Here is a 20958-nt window from a genome sequence, read left to right on the forward strand (position 1 = left end):
TATTATATTGATAAAGGAATGACAACAATAATTGTTGTGTTAAAACTCGTACACATTGTGTGCTAGTTTGGGTATATGTTTTTCCAGTCTCAATATGCTTATGGCTGTAATAATGCGTATCAATGTTTTGCTCTGATGAATCCAAAATGCTATGGAAATAAAGTGCTTTACTTGTTATGATTACCTCTTATATCTTACTGAGAGGCCTAGATGGGCAGCACAATATTATTTAAAACAGTGAGGAAAAGAGTACAGATTTTAAAAGCTGGCAAATCCACTTTTACTTATGGTATATTTTCTGTGGTTTTTTACAAGAATCTCAGAAACAAATTTACAGAGCAGATTCTTAATCTACAACAAAGGTGCATCTGTAAAAAATAGGGAAACAAACTTGATTTTCTCATTAAGTATGAAGGAAATCTGTATCGTTCTGTTAATCTTAAATATAAACGGACATGGGAATAACAACAACCACTCTGCTGCTGAATTTTGGGGTTTTTTTGTTTTGCATTTTTTTATGTAACCTTTAGTATTTGTTCTGATAACTGACCAAATACTGCCTGAATAAGAAATGCACAACGGAAAACTGCATATGTTTTAGTTTTTCTTTAAAGATACGAAGATGAATCTTCCTAACCCCCTGTCATATTATTTAAGAAATTAAGGGGGTAAATGAAAATGGCTTTTGAAAAATATCTAAACTGCATGATTGCTTAGATTTTGATTTTAATAACTTATACATAAAGCCACAGGCACAGAGGCTGATTTAAAGAAGTTTCCTCACTGAGGAAAGTTTCTTTCCAGCAACCACTTTCTGCAAGCCATGTGATACAGCTAGTACTGCCACTAAAATCATAATGCAGTCAAAACATTGACCATAATAGAACAAGCACTAGTAATGAGTGTAAAAGCTCTGTAATGGAGTGTGAAGCAAAGACAAAGAGTCAAACCATGACTGAAGCCAAACAGATAGGATTTCATGCCTAATGTTTCAGGCAGTTAATGTAGACTACTTTCATTTTCTATAGAGGTTAACTTGAAATAATCCAAGTCTTTACTGAACTTCAGACAATCCCTTCAGACATTTTTGTCCCCCCAAATATTTTGATCATCCTCTGAGCAGTAGATTTTCTGACTCCATTTGCATCAGTGCAAACTCTTCCAGTTGCCATTGTGTTCTCCTTGCAAGTTCTTCCCAAAACTAATTTTGGAAATGCCAATTTCTTCCATAGGATCTCCTCTGGGGATTTGTTTTGTTCAGAAGCACTCCAGAAGACATATCTTTTCTCCTTACCTGATGGAAGAACTACTGCAGTTGAAAACTGCATGATAGCCTCCAGCATCACCCAAGGCACATGAAACATCTATGGTGCTTTTCCTCCAAGATGGCAATCCTGCTGGAAGGGAGTTAAAACATGCAGGAGAAGAAATCAGAAGCCATAAGGAAACGAGTGCTGGCTGAATCCTGACTTTCAGAAACCTGATCATTTAATACTCTTAGTCTTTTGAAATTTATTGTAGTGAGCCATTTCTGCTCAGTAAAACAATGTCATCAAGTGCTCCCCTTGGTGTTCAGTGCACTTATCCAGTCTATAATTTGTACAGAACATCATATACACTAGAGAAAGAACAACTGGAGTCGGCCATCATAACGTTACAAGAATATGTACTTGTTCTTGTCACTTCTTATTGCTCATGGTGCTTTGTAATGTGTCCTCTAGACACACTGTAATACCGGCTATGTCTTTTTCCCAATGTTGTGGTCATTCTACCCAAAGTAATCCACAGTAATCCACAATCCAAAACCAACTCAAATAAAAGGAAAACCATGTGTAGCAATTAACTCTCATTATGTAATTGTGTTTTCTGCATCTGAATGTAGAAGAAATGAATTGCTTGTAAAATCAAAGCTGAGTTTATTTGAAAGAGAATATACTTTGTTTTCTCAGTCTAGTCTCTAGTCATGAGTGTGCAGCACAGTATAGACTCCAACAGCTAAACTGCTGCTGCCCTTGATAGTGTCATTCAAACTGCTTTTGAGGTTCTCAACAAAAGAGACTCTGAGCTGTTTGACAATTAGATTTAAAAGGCACAGAGGAAATAACAGTCCATAAAAGTGAATGACATTCTCAGAGAGACTCTACTAGCTTTTTTCCTCTCAATGGAGAAACAAAAGGATGACTGTAGTGAGGAGAGTATAGTTGTAATTAACTTGTCATTTGTATTAATAATTACACAGTTTCAAGACTATGTGTTTTTACAGTTAAGGTCATAGACTAAAATGCAGGTTCAATTCTTGCTTCTCTTAGGCTTCTCATGGGATACTGCACAATCAATTTATCCTGAAGTGCATTTATTCCTTTCAATGTAAAAAGGAATGTGAATATTTCTTTTTTTTCCCCGATCTTTTATATGAATTGGAAGTTCTGTTTTAGTCTTTTTTTTTATTATACATCATATATAATAAGAAGTTTATAAAAATTTTTTTCTAACGAGAAAATGGTGGATTTGTGGAAAGAAACATTTTATTAAGGGATTTATTTTGCTAATAGCCCAATGTTACTAGAAAAACTTATTCCCAATTCATTAAAATTTTTTATAAGGTACCCAAGTTTAATAAAAATAAAATAGACATTTTTTTTTCTCAAACAAATTTTCTACCAATTTTTCTTCCTTATTCTTCATTTCAGAAGCTTTAGAGATTTAGAAAGGTTAGTTTAACTAACAGTAATAATTTAATGTGGACTGGAGAGGGTCCAAAGGAAGGCCATGATGATGATCAAAGAGCTGGGGAATTTACTCTGTGAGGAAAGACTGAAGGAGGTATGTCTTTTCTCCCTGGAGAAGAGAAGGCTCAGGGTAGAACCCATCACAGTATGCCAATAGTTAAAAGGTGGCTACAAAGAGGACAGAAGCTATCTCTTCACAAGGGCTACATGGAGAAGACAAGGGGCAATGGGTATAAGTTGCACTGGGAATGCTTTTACATAAGAAAGAAATTTTTTACAGTGAAATCAGTAATTTACTGAGGCATGTGATAGAGTCCCCATCACTGGACGTTTTCAAGATGTGATTGGAGAAGGTTCTGGGAAAATCTCACCTAAGTCTCCCTTCCCACAAAAGGTTGGACCAGAAGAACTTTTGAGGTTCCTTTCCAACTTGGGTTATTCTGTGATGATCTTCTGAAGATTTACTTCCTAGTTTCATCTGCGGATGAGAAGTGTGTGAAGTTCCTACATAGCTAACAAAAAAATCTTTCCTTTCACTTTCAAATTTCCTGTAGGTTCAGTATTTTACCTGCAATCTTGCATTAAACTATAGTACAAACAAGAAGGTAAAGAATAACCAGCTGAAATAATATGCAATTTCCACTTTGACTGAGTTAATCTGTTAACAACATGGTAAAAGTTATAAATTTTGTAAAAATAAATAATTTAATGTCATATTTTTCAGACGGTAGATTCAAAAGAAGCCATTCAAATTTTAAATTTTTTTAACAGGGGAGGAAGTAAATATGTTTTTTAGTCTCAAGAAAGACTGGGGAGTGTTGCTTGGAATCATACGTACTGATGGAAAAACAAAGAAAACAGGCATGGAATGGTGGCACAGGATAGTGCCAAACTCCATACTTTAAAGTTGCTCAAATAGCATGTATCAGGTTCTATTATTTAAAATAAAGATTAATGCTGAAAAACTTTACACTTTCTCAAGATATAAAACCATAGAATCATAGAATCATTTAAGTTGGAAAAGACATTTAAGATCATCAGGTCTAACTGTTAACCTAACCCTGCCATCCCACCACTAAACCATGTCCCTAAGCACCTCATCTACCCACCTTTTAAATACCTCTAGGGATGGGGGCTTGACCAGTTCCCTGGGCAGCCTGTTCCAGAGCCTGACAACCCTTTCTGTGAAGAAATTTTTCCTAATGTCTAACCTAAACCTGCCCTGGCGCAACTTCAAACAATTTCCCCTCATCTTATCGCCTGGGAGAAGAGACCAACACTCACCTCGCTACAGCCTCCTGTCAGGCAGTTGTAGAGGGTGACAAGGTACACCCTCAGCCTCCTTTTCTCCAGACTAAATAACCCCAGTTCCCTCAGCTGCTTCGCATAAGACTTGTGCTCCAGACCCCTCACCAGCTTTGTTGCTCTCCTCTGGACATGTTCCAGCAACGCAACGTCCTTCTTGTAGTGAGTGGCCCAAAACTGAACACAGTGTTCGAGGTGTGGCCTCACCAGTGTGGAGTACAGGGGCACAATTACTTCCCTATTCCCGCTGGCCACACTATTCCCGATACAAACCAGGATGCCATTGGCCTTCTTGGCCACCTGGGCCCACTGCTGGCTCATATTCAGCCGGCTGTCAACCAGCACCCCCAGATCTTTTTCCGCCAGGCAGCTTCCCAGCTACTCTTCCCCAAGCCTGTAGCATTGCATGGGGTTGTTGTGACCAAAGTGCAGGACCTGGCACTTGGCGTTATTGAACCTTATACAGTTGGCCTCGGCCCATCGATTCAGCCTGTCCAGGTCTCTCTGCAGAGCCCTCCTCCCCTCTAGCAGATCGACACTCCCACCCAGTTTGGTGTCGTCTGCAAATTTACTGAGGGCACACTCAATCCCCTCGTCCAGGTCATTGATAAAGATATTAAACAAGACCAGCCCTAGAACTGACCCTGGGGAACACTGCCTGTGACCAGCCACCACCTGGATTTAACTCCATTCACCACAACTCTCTGGGCTCGGCCATCCATTCAGTTTTTTACCCAGTGGAGAATACACCCATGTAGGCCATGAACTGCCACCTTCTCTAGGAGAATGCTATGGGAGACTGTTTCAAAGGCTTTGCTGAAGTCCAGGTAGACAACATCCACATCCTGAACCAATACTGGCTGGGCCTGATACCCTGATTGTCCTCCATATGCCTGGTGAGCACACTTAAGATGAACCGCACCAGAAGAACTTTTGAGGTTCCTTTCCAACTTGGGTTATTCTGTGATGATCTTCTGAAGATTTACTTCCTAGTTTCATCTGCGGATGAGAAGTGTGTGAAGTTCCTACATAGCTAACAAAAAAATCTTTCCTTTCACTTTCAAATTTCCTGTAGGTTCAGTATTTTACCTGCAATCTTGCATTAAACTATAGTACAAACAAGAAGGTAAAGAATAACCAGCTGAAATAATATGCAATTTCCACTTTGACTGAGTTAATCTGTTAACAACATGGTAAAAGTTATAAATTTTGTAAAAATAAATAATTTAATGTCATATTTTTCAGACTGTAGATTCAAAAGAAACCATTCAAATTTTAAATTTTTTTAACAGGGGAGGAAGTAAATATGTTTTTTAGTCTCAAGAAAGACTGGGGAGTGTTGCTTGGAATCATACGTACTGATGGAAAAACAAAGAAAACAGGCATGGAATGGTGGCACAGGATAGTGCCAAACTCCATACTTTAAAGTTGCTCAAATAGCATGTATCAGGTTCTATTATTTAAAATAAAGATTAATGCTGAAAAACTTTACACTTTCTCAAGATATAAAACCATAGAATCATAGAATCATTTAAGTTGGAAAAGACATTTAAGATCATCAGGTCTAACTGTTAACCTAACCCTGCCATCCCACCACTAAACCATGTCCCTAAGCACCTCATCTACCCACCTTTTAAATACCTCTAGGGATGAGGGCTTGACCAGTTCCCTGGGCAGCCTGTTCCAGAGCCTGACAACCCTTTCTGTGAAGAAATTTTTCCTAATGTCTAACCTAAACCTGCCCTGGCGCAACTTCAGACAATTTCCCCTCATCTTATTGCCTGGGAGAAGAGACCAACACTCACCTCGCTACAGCCTCCTGTCAGGCAGTTGTAGAGGGTGATAAGGTACACCCTCAGCCTCCTTTTCTCCAGACTAAATAACCCCAGTTCCCTCAGCCACTCCTCATAAGACTTGGGCTCCAGACCCCTCACCAGCTTTGTTGCTCTCCTCTGGACATGTTCCAGCAACGCAACGTCCTTCTTGTAGTGAGCGGCCCAAAACTGAACACAGTGTTCGAGGTGTGGCCTCACCAGTGTGGAGTACAGGGGCACAATTACTTCCCTATTCCCGCTGGCCACACTATTCCCGATACAAACCAGGATGCCATTGGCCTTCTTGGCCACCTGGGCACACTGCTGGCTCATATTCAGCCGTCTGTCAACCAGCACCCCCAGATCTTTTTCCGCCAGGCAGCTTCCCAGCTACTCTTCCCCAAGCCTGTAGCATTGCATAGGGTTGAAAAAAGGCTCTATGTTAAGAGAATACAATAGCAATAAAATATTTGGCACATACAGTTTATTCATTCATATGATTGAACTGGAGAAAAATTTGTCCTCTGTTAGCCATTAGGTACTCATCTAATTTTCAGGGAATTTATGCATACAGAAGCACTAAATCCGGATTTCTGGGGTTTTTTTCTGAGTCTCAGAGGACAGACTAGATAGAGTTAGCAAAAATTATTTTTGCTCTATCACATTTAGTTGTTTCAAATGAAAAAAAGAATAAAATTTTTGTGCACAATGTGCTTTTTTTACCTTGTTAGTCTAAAGGAAACATTCATCAGACTATTTATGCCTCACTGATACAATTTTATTTCCAGGGATGTACATGTGAAATTTGATTCATCATATGAGAGTCTGTGATATCTTGGAGATATACAGTAAAGCTTTGTACACATTTTGGAAAGCCTGTTTTCCATGAAAAATTCAGATTCAGGTTGAGCAGGATGCATTCAGATTTAATGAAACATTTCTTAATTTGTTTCACTAGGAAAAAAAAATGCCATTTTGGCATTTCCTGAATTAAATGTTTCACTTAGAAATATACTTCAGTATTATTAAATGCTAACTGTACTGAAAAAATTTGATTGAATGAACCTTTTCACACTGTCCTGACCAAAGTCTAGTTTGACCCAAAGCACATTTGTTTTCAACTGTATGGTTTAGTAAAACTTGTACACATACACGTATATATGTACATACTTATATATGTATATACACACATTGATGTCTACTGCATATATAATAAAATCATCATTTAGATTGGAAAACACCTTTAAGCCCATTGAGTCCAGGCACAAACTTAACACTGCCAAGTCCACCACTAAGCCATGTCCAGGGATGGGGACTCAACCACTTCCCGGGGCAGCCTGTTCCAATGCTTGACAACCCTTTCAGAGAAAAAATTTTTCCTCATATCCATCGAAACCTCCCTTGGTGCAATGTGAGGCCATTTCTTCTTGTTCTATTGCTTCTTACTTGGAAAAAGAGACCAGCGCTCACGTCATTACAACCCGCTTTCAGGGAGTTCTAGAGAGCGATAAGGCCTCCCCTCAGCCTGCTTTTCTCCAGACTAAAAAACACGAGTTCCCTAAGCTGCTCCTCATCAGACTTGTGCTTTAGACCAGCTTCGTTACTTTTGTTTGGACATGCTATATATCTGTTACTGGTGTCAGAATCTGATAGTCAGGTAAGGGAATGGGATTCACTAATTTTAGCATTGGAGATTTCATTTTAAGTGTGTCCCATGGGAAATTTTCAGTTTTTTAAGTACTCTAAATGATAACCTTCAATACCTCAATCTTGTCCCTTCTGCTTGTAAGTAACTTTGAGGGTATCTCTGAAAGCAAGAAAGGAATGGTTTAGATTTATCATCAGCTCTACAGTCTAACAGAATTTGACAGCATGAAACTATGAAATGGATAGAACAATTAAAATTTAAATCCAACCGTACTTACAGTGGTTATTAAAGACAGTGCACTTTCTAAGCCAAAAATCATTGGAAAGAGTCAAGGCAGAAGCACTGAACCTTTTGGGGTCCATCAATTCCAATTCATTTGCTCTGATTTTATGGATCAGTACTTGGTCTTTTCACTCTGGTGTCTATGAAATGTCAGTCCTTCTAGTGTTAGCTCCTGAATAAAATGACCTGCATCTGTAACTATAATTTCAATGCTTTTCCAGCATTTGAATATTTAACCACACAATGTATGTTTGTTAGAATTACGTTGATGCAGTGGTAGCATACAGCTTGCTTTCTTTTGTTTTGGCATTGCATCAGCATAAAATCCAGTCAACTACCCTTCCACGGTGTATTTAATATGTAGCTTGAATAGTTCTGATTGTGCAAAACAGCCATGGTTTACCTCTTGCCACATATGTTTTTAGGAAGTAGCTATTTATATACTATGCAAACAGCTAAATTATGTAAAATACATAATAATTATATTTTTAAAGCAGCTAGAATTACTGTACTAACAATGTAACTGATAGAAACCACAAAAACATTGATATGAAATGCTAATGACCAAATTATGCATGATATTTCTTCATCACAACCAGAAGGCAAAATATACATTACCCACAACAGCTCTGAATCTGGCACTTTTATTACACAGGAAAGAATGCCTAAATAATGACTAAAAGTGATGATTTTTCCTATAGACTCAAAGTTATGGACAGACTTAGGCTATAGTTGTTCTACTACATTTAATGAGGATAAAATATTTTAAATGGCAATCAATTAAAAGTCAGACTTTGAAAGATAACTGTATTTGTAACCTTAACAGTTTTCTCTTATGTATGTAAATATATGTGCAGGTGCATCAGTGGTGCACATGCGTACGTGTGTATTTCTTTATATGCAAAGTGTGGTACTTAGGGAGACTGACAAAAATACACTGACGTTTCAAATATTTTGATCATCAAACTTTAGAGACACAGAAATTATAATGGAATATTATAAAATTCACTGATTTTTATAGGCAAGGCAATTAAAACTAATACATAATACAGGTATTTTCCCCAATTTTCTAGTAAGGTAGACATTTTCAGCAACAATCATTACTGATGCAGAGCTTTACACAGAGCATGATTAAAAGTTTTGTGGTTGTTCTTTTAGTTCTAAAATTATCTGTTTTGTAATGCTAAAATACTTGAGGTAAAGTTAAAACTTACATCCCATTTGACACATTTAATTATATATGGAAAACAAAATTATGTCAAAATCCCCACATTATTTTAGCAAAGCAAGGTCACTAAAAAAAGGAAAACTTCTATACTATAGCCAACTTTTTGTTATTCATAAGAAAAATCCATTAATAACTTGCAAAAAGAAAAAGTGACTCATCATCATTTTACAGGTTAAGTCACCCCATTAGGAAAGAAGAAAAATTGATGTGACATCAGTAATCTGTCACATTTTACAAATAACAAGGATGAAATGCCAGATCAGTGTGCATGAGAGAAAAATGTGCAGTAAAATTTGTACAAATTATATCAAAGTCTAGTGGATACAAGTACAGAAGTTTGCCACAACCACTGTTTACTCACAATGCATCAATAAAGATTCATGATCTAGATCATGCACTAGGTGAAATTGCAATTTTAATGTAGTTCAAACTTACATTTCTTTTTGAGATCCAAAGAAGTTTTACATTAGATTTTTCTAACATGGAGCAATACTGCAGCCACTGATAGACACTGTTTCCATTTATCTTAAAAGTAAATAGTTATGTGATCTGTTTTGGCTGGGATAGAGGTTGGTTGTTTTTATTTTTCCTAGTAGTTAGTATAGTGTTGTGTTTTGGATTTTGCTTGAGAAGAATGTTGACAACACAGTGCTGTTTCACTTGTTGCTGAGCTAGTCAAGGACGTTTTAGCTTCTCATGCCCTGCCAGTGAGGAGCTGGGAAGGGGGCACAGCCAGGACAGCTTACCCAAACTAACCAAAGGGGTATTCCATACCATATGATGTCACCATGCTCAGTATATAAACTGGGGGGAGTTGGCTGGGGGCATTTTCATGTTCCCTGCTTCCTATGCAGTTCAAGAGTGGGAGGAGGCACCCTAAGACTACTAAGGTCCTTAGAAGGACAACAAGGAGACAGGAAGGCTTTAGGACAAATAGTTTCATTTCCTTCTGCATTGAAGGCAAAACTCTTCCAAATCCCACAGAGGATCAAGATTACTCATCATAGCGCTGAAGAGTCAAGCCTGGAAGTGTTCCAGGGAAGCATGAGTCATCGTTGTGCTTGGGCGGTGAGGGGGAGAAGAGGAAGACTTCTAGATTTTTTTGTCTTTTAATTGCAGTTACCAATAGTAATGTATCAAAAAATTTGGCATTGCCTGTAGATTTGGCCAAAAATTTTAGAGTATATACTCTTTAAAGTGAACATTCATGCTTTGTCAATATTTTTAACCATCATGTACATAATAGGAAGGAAAGAAAACAGGCAAAGCAGTACAGAAGCTCATCCACCCATTATGCTCATTCTGACATTAAAGTTCACTGAGTAATGGATTTCTGATGCAGATGGAAGTTTTTGCACCATTGAGATAGTGCTTTGACAGATCAGGCACAATAGCTGTGACTATTAGTCTTTCAAGCCTGAAGAGTTTTCTTTCATGGCTTCAACTGAAGCCTTTCCAGAGCAGCAAGATAGTCACAGCAGCCAAATGTTTAATACAGAAAAAAAAAAGAAAAGAAAAAGTTGCTTTCTTTTTTTCAATTATAAAAGACTTAACAAGCTTGCTTCAGTGCTGTAAGAATAAATCAAGTTAATTAGACAAAAGTAAAGAGAAGTTCTTAAAGGACAAATGAAAATCCACCAGGTCCACATAATGAAAAGTCATCTTTGAAATAAAATATCCCAGTAACTTGAATTATAGTTCCAAAACCACTAAAAAGAACTAGTAGATGTTAATAAATAATGTCACAAGATTTCTGAGTTTATAAGCTGTCACATCCCTTAACTTGTTAAAAAGGAATTGACAGTATCTTAACACACTATTTTTCAGAGAAATAAATACAATAATTACACACATATGAATGACCCTTAAGATATATATCTATAAACATGAAAAATTTAATTCTACTGTCTGCAATCCTTCTATTGTCTTCAGTGGACACTGAATTATGTTGTGAAGACCTTCCTTTGATTACCAGCACCTTCTCTTACCCTTTTCCCTACTCTTTCCTGCTATTTATTTTACAGAATTTAATGGTATTTATTATACAATAACGAGTATGGAACCCAAAGAGAAATCACTTTTCATAGTTACTTTAATCTTCTCTTTTAAAAATGTTTTTAATTTTTATGGACAACATTGAAATATACTGAATAAATAATACACTTCATTCCAAAAGAAAGACAAATAGACACATTGGTAGTAGAAAACTATGTAAACCTTCATATTACTATTAATAGTCCAAATGATGACACAGAAAGCACTGAACATACATTCATGGGACTAGTAAAACATTGAAAAATCTAGTATAATTTTTAAGACCGGTGACACACTTTATTTAAGACTGTAACAAGTGTCTAACTTGGGAGTAAGATATAGACTTATGTAAAATCCCTACATAGTCAAGGGAGAAAGACAAGTGCCTCTACACGGCTACTCTGAGTATGAAGCTAAATGCATTAATACTAATAGGTCTCATAAGCCTCAGTATCCCACTGCCTTGGAGATAGAAAGGGGCAATAGCACCTCCTGCTTCACAGGGCCCGTCTCAAGGAAAACACATTTAAGGTCTGGAGGGCATGTGAGAGCCTAAAGCAGAGATCTTGACCTGTCGTAGGCAAGACACACAAATGGGGGAAGTGAAGGTGTTTGTATGCTCTGGGGTACAGTGCTGTAGGACAGACTGCCTGTTGCCTACACAGTCAACACAAGAGTCTGAACGTTGTGGCATTGTCAGGAAAGCACCTGAGAGCTTCTCAGGCTCAGAACTGTATAATTAATGAATGTTGCCTTTTTCCAGCAGTTATTCTCCATTAGTCTTTGACCTCATTACTATCTCCTCTTTTCTCAGTTCATTTCAGATGTCACTCACAATACTTGAGTCACTTAAAATAATGAATACTGTAATTACTTCTTTTATAAAGGTATAGTTTTTATATACCACTCGCTTGTACTGAATCCCCTTTTCACTGAGCAGGCCAGTCAAGATTTTTCTTTTATTTAAAATACTCATATGAGGCAAAACATTGCTGTTGGTGCTTACTCTGTTCTCAGTGCTTAATAAAATGCAGCTTTCTTTTATTCCATACAATTCATGTTTATAAGGCTATCCATACTGGCCTCTGCATCTACTGCAATTGTTTCTTCAATGGTACACTCATCCTTTGTCTTAATATCTTGCTTTCTGAAGCCCTACATTCTTTATATGCTTTAGCCAAGTTATTGCTGCCTTTTGTCAATTATCATAGCAAATATCTCAGTGCTCTGTCTAACCTTATTCATTATTACTTATTACCATAAATTTCCCTTATCTATATCTGACCAAAATGTCTGCCCCTTTTTGCACCTGAGATGCACTTTATGGAGGTCATGATCAGATTCGGATATTAAAATTCCATTTTTTTAAATAAGAATTTTAAATTTAATATGCCATTGTTACATTTATTCCAAAATGTTACTTGCTGAAATTTTATATATACGATTTTTTTGTGCAATAAGCTAAATAGCCTATTTTCAGCCCAGACTCCCAACTACAACTTGCCCTACATGCTTGGTATGATATTTGGTTTTTACTGGAAACATACCTTTAATAAGAGGTGTTATTAATTTTAGGCTAGTTTAATTGTGTTCTGATTTAAAGGACTGAGCTCCTTTAAGTAAATAGTGAAAAGTATTACAGCCTTGACCACAGCTTGCGCTTATTTGATATCTTTTTTTTGGTTAGTAACAATTTTTTCACTATTTAGTCTTTCAGCCCTATTTTGACATCTAGACCAAATCAATCTGCTTGTGATAAATATGGGGCTGATTAACCTTTTACTAGGTATGCATTATTCTGCTTTTTGTCTAAATTCAAGGGTTCCTTCCCTGCACCCAAATTAACTTTCACTTTTTAATAAAAATTCTATGTAAATAATTATTCCTGAAAATTATGCCAAATTAACTTGCTAACAGATCATTGGATAAGAAATTAATGGAAAATAAATGAAGAATTCAGGATTTTATTTGAAAAACTGCATTTTAAACTCTTATTTTAGGTTTGCCTTGTAATTTTGTTTTGGCTTAAAGTAAGTTTTGTTTTCATGGAAAAACATTACATTACCTTCTTTAAGTATTGTTATTTAGAATTTGGCCTTATATAATCCTTATTTTGTATCCAAGGTATTCAAGTCTCCCTGATAATCACTTCACTTGCTTTGGTAAACTCAAACAAAGCTTTAACTTACTTTAACAGATGAAAACATACAGGCCTAAGAACAAGCTCTTTCACTTGCAATAAATAGTGGGACTAGTCACAGATATTGGGTTGGTTATGCTCCTAGCTTTAATTTCAATCTTGGAGAAGTAAAAATTTCTCCAGGCAGGAGTATTGTTGTAGTGAGTGGGTCCAGGAAAGGCCTCTCAGGATACAGATCTGTTGGGTGTTATTGCTTTCTCCCCAAACTGCTGCCACTGTTCCTGGCTCTCTGCTGTCAAATATGCAAAGGGCAGCAATGGCAAGACAATTTCTGTGTGCTATGCCTGCTGTCCACAGAATAAACTTGATCCTTGAGTGAAAGCTCATGGGGCGAGGGCTAGGATCTCGGCGATAACCACCTTCCCCCACCAAATCCGAAGGACATAAATGAGGGAAATCACAGTCAAATTTCAACAAACAGTGTGAGCACCAACCAAAACAATGTCTGCATTCACAATCTGGCTCAATGTTGGCCTGTTTCTATCCTGTTAATTCAGAGCTAGACATCCAGCTCTATAACTTGTGCAGACTTCAGTAGGACTACCTTTTTGGTCCCAGGACTTGTACCCTTGTGAGCAGAACACCTTTAGCTGTGTCATTTAAGAAATTATCTCCTGAATTAGGTGGTTTTAATCCTAACAAAAATACGAATAGTCTTATTTTGTCAGTCCCACACTAGCCATCTACCTTTCAACAGAGAAATGCAGCTTTAATGCATTTACTTAATTAATGCACCTTCATGACATTGACATGGAAAGCAAGTGCAATCAACTATATTGCAGTTTATCAGGTCAATGATCCTTGATGTAGAAGAGATTTATGTAGAGCTTGTAATTAAGTAGTAGCAGCTGTGTGGCTTTTTTTTTAGAGTACTTTTTCATCTCCTGTTTTTAGCAATAAAATATTAAGAACTTGAATTGAATTGAATATATTTACTGACAAAGCATAATGTGCCCAAAGGACTCATCAGAATATAGGAAGTAAATAATGTGTGTTTGCATTGATATAGAATAATGGTTTGACTGAGAATTTCTTTGAAGGACACAAATATCACAAGAACATGCTCCAGTCAAACTTTTGGAATACATTACTTTATGTGGTTACTTGTTTTACTGAAAGGTCAAAAGAAGCACCTAATTAGAATTGCACAGGCTAGTTACATTTTAAAGCTCATTACCAAAGACAGTGGTCTGCACTGAAAAAGTCCCAAATCCAAAACAGCAAAAGCAGGATAAAAGAAAGGGGATTCCAAATTCCTTAGTACTCAAATGTATTCATAATACTAAGTTAGAAGATATATAATTAGGGCTGAAGTATAAAACCAGCATTAACCCTATAACATATTTTAAAAGGTATGTAAATTGCCACAGCACTAGAGGGAGTAAAAGGTCAGATATTTACCTTTCTTTATGTAACAATACTGTCATTGAATAAAGGTACTAAAATAAAAAGCTTCTGTCCATCTGTAGCATGCACTTAGACTAAAAAGTCTTTGTGGCCTGTTCCCATTAACTCTGATGCTTTGTCTGCTCTGTTTTACTAGTGAACAACCAGCATGCATCAAATTCCTTATAATCACTCAGAAGACCTGAATCAAATGTATTCATATGCATCCAAATGACATTGTTCTTTTTCACTAACAGTCAGTATATCTTCATGTTTGTGTGCTGCTTAAGGCAGGCAGCAAAGGGCTACACAAACTACCTTTGCATTACAATACTAATTTTATTATAAATTCACCTGTATTTTTATCTTTTCTGATTACAGGATCAGTTCCAGAGCTCTTGTTGCAAATTGAATCCTTGTGTTGAAACACTAGTATGGCAGTACCAATATGACCAAATTTAAATATGATTATGTGTATCTAAGCTAAGGAGAAATTTTGTATCTTTGAGAGTTTGCTGCTGGTTTTTTTTGTCTTTACAGGTATTTTGGTATAGGTTTCATATTTTCTGTTTTTTCTTCAGTTGAATGGAAGTAAGAAAAAAGAGATTGTGAAGTAACAACATAGCTCCCACTTGTCTTTGGGAAGATTCAAAGTATAATTGAACAGGCAGTAAAATTTGAAGATTTAGCAACACTGCTGGGGTAGATCTTCCTGCAACATGTCTGGTGCAGTCACTGAATGGGCCTTCTGGACCATTTTATAACCTTGCCTCTAATTCAGTCCCATTTGTCTCATTGACCCTCAGCCTGCTTAGCTTTTTGTCAAAACCAGCACCCTGAACTCCTGCTACTTTGGGTTCTTCAACATACCACTTAATATAGATGTGTTTCTGAGTAGCTGTTTTTCTCCAAAATAAGGTGTCACAAATGGAAGACTTGTAAATACAAGCCATCTCTGCAGTGGTGACAAGCTTTGTTTTCTTGCTAGCAGGACATTTAAATTGTACTGGTTGGTTGCGGATTCTCACACTGTGCTGCTGTATTCAGAGGCCATTATCACCATAGGAAATAATAGCAAGTGGATACGTTAATTAGGAGTTTTGCACAACACTGATGGAGATAAGGTGTATCTACATCTCTGTGATTCACAGCTATGTGAATCAGAATAGCTAAAGAATGACATAGTAATTCAAGTAATAGCATTTTATTGTAAATAAATTCATCTGCTAAATAATGTGTGCTAGCAAGAGATACATAGAAAGTTAAATCTGAAAGAGATTATTTGACACTGAAGTTCATATGAGAGATATACCACCTTGTAGGCTTTGGACAAGTCACTGGACTTTGTTTCTGCATCTCCAAAGCAATATTGGGGATAACAGTTAATAGTTTCTCAGAGGATGATGATTAATGAAGGCAAAGCTTCTGTGGTGTCTAAACACTTAACATTATTATCACTAAAGTTTGTAGACTGAATTTAGAAAGATAAATGGTGTCATTTGAAAGAAAATCTAATGGTCTAAGGCTATTAAACATTAACAGTTGGCCTTAGCTGCTTCTATCAATTTTAACAAGCTATTGTTAAAGAAATGTGAAGATACAACGGGGGGCTGTTTGTGTAAATCCGAAGAGCATAACTAGACTAAGTTTGAGAAAATTCAGAAATATTCGGGTTTTTTTTTTTTCCTCAGAGTTGTGACTCTTTGCATGCAGCTTTCTGAAATATTTACCTTACCCTTGGTACTGGACCACTTTTTTACATGTAGCCAACATATTTCACCATAAAAACTCACCCACACATTTTTTAATAAATATTACTGCAATGTGAATTTAAAATTAAAATCTTCCGTCATATGTGAAGTCTAAATAAAGTCAATATGATTCTGCTTATATTTAATTTGAATCTGGACAACATTTTGCATCTAATACAGAAAACAGAGATACAGCTGTGTGGAATGAAACAGGATAAACATAAACCCTCAAATACAGCCTGGGAGAAACTTCCTTAGAATTTTTTAAAAAAATATTTGAGGTTCTGTAATGGAAGTAGGAGAAGAAAAGGCCTCTTCAAGAGACTAGTTATTGAAGCATTGGCCGAGATAAAGTCACTGTCTTTGTAAATACATATGCATGTAAGTCTGCCGGTGTGTTTTCTGTGTATGTGTGTGTGTGTGTAGAGGAGTCTTCCTCAGTTACATCTTCTCTGTATATGTAGCAAAATCCAGGCATACCTTTTCTTCCTCATCCCTGGTTGATAATTGGTTTAGTACAGAAAAATTTGGTATGACTACTATAAGAGACATAGAATGTCTGGCATGTTGTCACTCTGGATAACCAACAGATCAGGAGAACAGGAACAATTCTGTACCACAGGCTGTGAAAGCCTGGTGATGAACAAGGAAGGAAATAATGTAATTGCAGATGACGATGATTGACTGTGATTGGAATGAGTATTGCAGGAGAAAAGTAAGAAAGCATAAAGCTGAGCATGAACATGAGGCTAGAAGCAGGAGAGTGGAGAGACATGCTCTATTGAAGTGGCCTTTGTGAATGCCACTTTTTAATAGCACAGACACAACTCATATGCCCTATCCCAGAATTTAGGAATACCTGATTTGTCTGTTTTCTTTCCTTTAAGTCTGGAATGTTATAAAATGAAATAGGTGTAATGGTTTTCCCATAACAGTCATGAAAAGTAGTATTTCTCCCTAAGAATACTAGACTTCAGGACATAAAATACATTATTATTTGGTCCTTTATACTGAGACAATAATTAAACCACACAAAATGTAGTACATAATCCTATGAGTTTGATTTAAATAGCATAATGAGTTTAAATGTCAGTTGTCTCTTTCAGACTTCACCCATTGTCCTGACTGATAAATTATACAACAAACTTTGCTGAGAAACACAACATTTACTTTTTATACAATGCTAAGGAAAGATACAAAACTTAAATTACCTTTTCTTTAAAAGTGCTTTACATTAAACCAATGTTCATAAATTGCACTTCATCAATGTTTTTTGTATTGAGCCTTGGTTCTACAAAGTCTTATGCATGTGCTTAACTTCATGCACCAGGAGTCAAATCGTTGATTTCACTTTTCCAGTTGGGTTGTATCACTACTTGCAGCCTCCAGGCACTCATCTCAGCTTATACAAATATCCATATGTACAAAAAATGCAATGTATCTGTAGCACTTAAGATAACACAAGGAATAGAAGAAGGTGAAGTCATTTATCTAAAAGATTGCTTGCTTCCTGATTTGCATAAACATTGCAATGTATAAATGCTGGCTCAAGAGAATTGAAAAGTCCCTCAAAACATTTTGAATCCTTCTGTGAATGTAAAAAAGCCCAGTGAAAATGCAAAGCATTTGTGCTAGCTAAGGTATTTTAGAGAATGTATTAGATGGGAAGAATACTAAAGAAATGATCCAAGAGAATATGGATCATTTACTGGCCTTTACTATGAGACCAGTAATCCTCCACTGTTGCCTCGACTGCACATTTTCCAGTAATTCCACAGTGAATAATTCCAACTTGTAATAGAGTTCTTCATGAAAACACTTCCAGGTTGGAGCTTGATATTATATAGTCATGAAAATCTGAGATGTTTAAAATGTGCAGGAGAGGCAGTTGTGCATACATTGTAGAAAAATTTAATTAATGGTGTATACTGGAAGGCTTATCCTGCTGTTCTGATGTTTGCGCTATTTTTATTAAGCAGTCAGTGTAGTAAAGGCTGGAATCAGGTCTCTTCTGTCCTAGGTGACACCCAGTACCCTAATAACCTGCCCAGTTGTTAAAACAACCTTCCTTTGTTTTTTATTATTCCAGGCAAAGTGTATTGCTTCTGCAGTACCATCCCTGGAACTCACTTTAGATTGAGGGCTGCTTCATGCTCCTACAAAAAATGGAGGTCAAATCCCTGCTATCATTTGGTAAAAGTGGGATAAGCGTCTAGCCATGCATACCAGCCTGATCCTTCATCAGTTCTGGAGTTCACATGAGGACACAGTAAGAATTATAGAGGCAAGGACAAAGGCAGAAATTTGGGTGCCTGTTTCAGTGTCAGTAAAGTAAGTATCCTTAGTCTATAGGTTGATAGTTGAGCAGAGATTAAGACATATGTGGTTTAAGCACTCAGATTATTGAACTTTGCAATATTAGAATCTGATGGGAGTAATGCAAAGTTCACTGTTTCTCATGTATGATATGCTGTCTGTCTTACATGGAGTTAGGCTTCACACACAAAAGACAAAAAGTTTGCTCCATCTCCATATTCCAATGCTGAAGTCCATATTTTCAGCATCAGTCAGGAAACTGCAGCTTCGGAAGGATGTAAATATAAAATATTGTTTCAAGAGATCCAGCTTCTACTGCAGCTCTTTTACTGAGTCACTGATAAATCTGTTTATTGTAACCTCCTGACTTCATCGTAAGAATGAAAAGAATTATTGTTCAGGACTATCACTGTCAAGTCATACAAAATATTCACTCTCACTATGGTTTTGTACAAAATATTTAGAATCATAGAATTGTCTAGGTTGGAAAAGACATTTAAGATCATCAAGTCCAACCGGTAACCTAACCCTGCCATCCCACCACTAAATCATGTCCCTAAGCACCTCATCTACCCACCTTTTAAATACCTCCAGGGATGGGGACTCGACCACCTCCCTGGGCAGCCTGTTCCAGAGCCTGACAACCCTTTCTGTGAAGAAATTTTTCCTAATGTCTAACCTAAACCTGCCCTGTCGCAACTTCAGACCATTTCCCCTTGTCCTATTGTCTCTTACCAGGGAGAAGAGGCTGACCCCCACCTCACTACAGCCTCCTTTCAGGAATTTCTTGTCATTACATTTCCCAAAATGTCTTTGTTCTGTTGTTTTGGGTTTGTTTTGTTTTGTTTTTTAATGAAATAAAACTAGTTCTATGGTAGGTTAGCTATTTATAATAATTTAAAACTTAAAATAATTATTTTTGTACTACATTAATTTTGTAATTAAGAGTGAGAATGGAGATCATGACTGACAACATTCACAAGCCAGCTTCTAATTCCTTGATTAGCTGTTAGCAGAAGAATTAAAACCAGACACTTTGACTTGTTTTCCCCATGGGAAAGCTGCAGGCGTGAACAGCAGTTATTGGAAAAATTAAAAACCAACCCTAAGTGTCCACCTGTGGCCCAAAATATTGAATCAGTTAAATTTAGTTTATAGTATAATAGCTCTTGCTGTGAATTCTCAAAGATTATTTACCAATAATAGTAAAACTTTATAAGAAAAAAACCCAGGGTTTCTTTTATGTTTTACATTATTTTATAGGAAACATTGCTGTTTAGACTTGGAAAAAATATTTGCATGTGTTTCTCTGAACATTATCAGTAATATTTTCTAGGTTAATACAATATGTTTGCACCAATTTCCACAGAAATTGTTGTTAATCCTGTTTGACCTTATATGACTCAAGCTTATATGCATTTTCAAGATTGCTGAAATCTTTGTTATGTCACCCCACAGTTGACTAGATTCTTCAGTGGAAGTGGAAAGACTTTAGTCTGGGGTGGATGAGTTGAGTGACATCTAAATGAAAAAAAACTTAAAAATCAAATTAATAAAATTATCTTCTCATTTCTTTTAGCACATATAATTTGGTGTTTGGCAAATAGACCTCTGTGGTTCATGGGATAAGTATCAAATTACAAGATAGAGAGTTGTTTTCGCAAACTTTGAAGAAATGACCTTTATAGTTTTCCCACAAAAGGCCTAAATATAATTTCTTTTTGCTTTTCTCAAATCAGGCTTTTGTCTGTGCTCAAATGAGTTTGCTTGAACCTTGGAACTCAAGGATTTGGAACTGAATATCTCACCCATTAATAAAATATAGTTTGTCTTGCTTAGTATGGGGAAAGCTAATGTAGTCATAAATTCACAAATGAAGTGCTGTATATATTCCACCACAGCTGATTCCAGGATAACACAAAATTCAATATTCATCCAGAAAGCACAGACGTGTTCATATAATATTGTGCTATATAACTTTAAATACTTTAATTTCTGTGGTCCAGAGAGCTAATTTTTTTTATTTTTATCTGCATACATTTGAAAACTTCATTATTCTTTGTGAAGAGAAAGGGGGAAAGGTGTACAACTGTTCGTAGGTGTAAATTTTACAATTGTGCTGTGCAAATTAGAAATTGTTCACACCAGGGATTGCCAACAGGTCTGCACTTATATTACTTAGAATGAGAAGAATTCGGTCTTGACAGGTACTTTGGCACTGCTGTAGTAAATATGGTTTAGTAATAATAAGAGTAGTATATATAG

The sequence above is a fragment of the Egretta garzetta genome, unplaced genomic scaffold (genome assembly GCF_000687185.1).
Source record: "Egretta garzetta isolate BGI_Z169 unplaced genomic scaffold, ASM68718v1 scaffold45, whole genome shotgun sequence".
Classification (NCBI taxonomy): domain Eukaryota; kingdom Metazoa; phylum Chordata; class Aves; order Pelecaniformes; family Ardeidae; genus Egretta; species Egretta garzetta.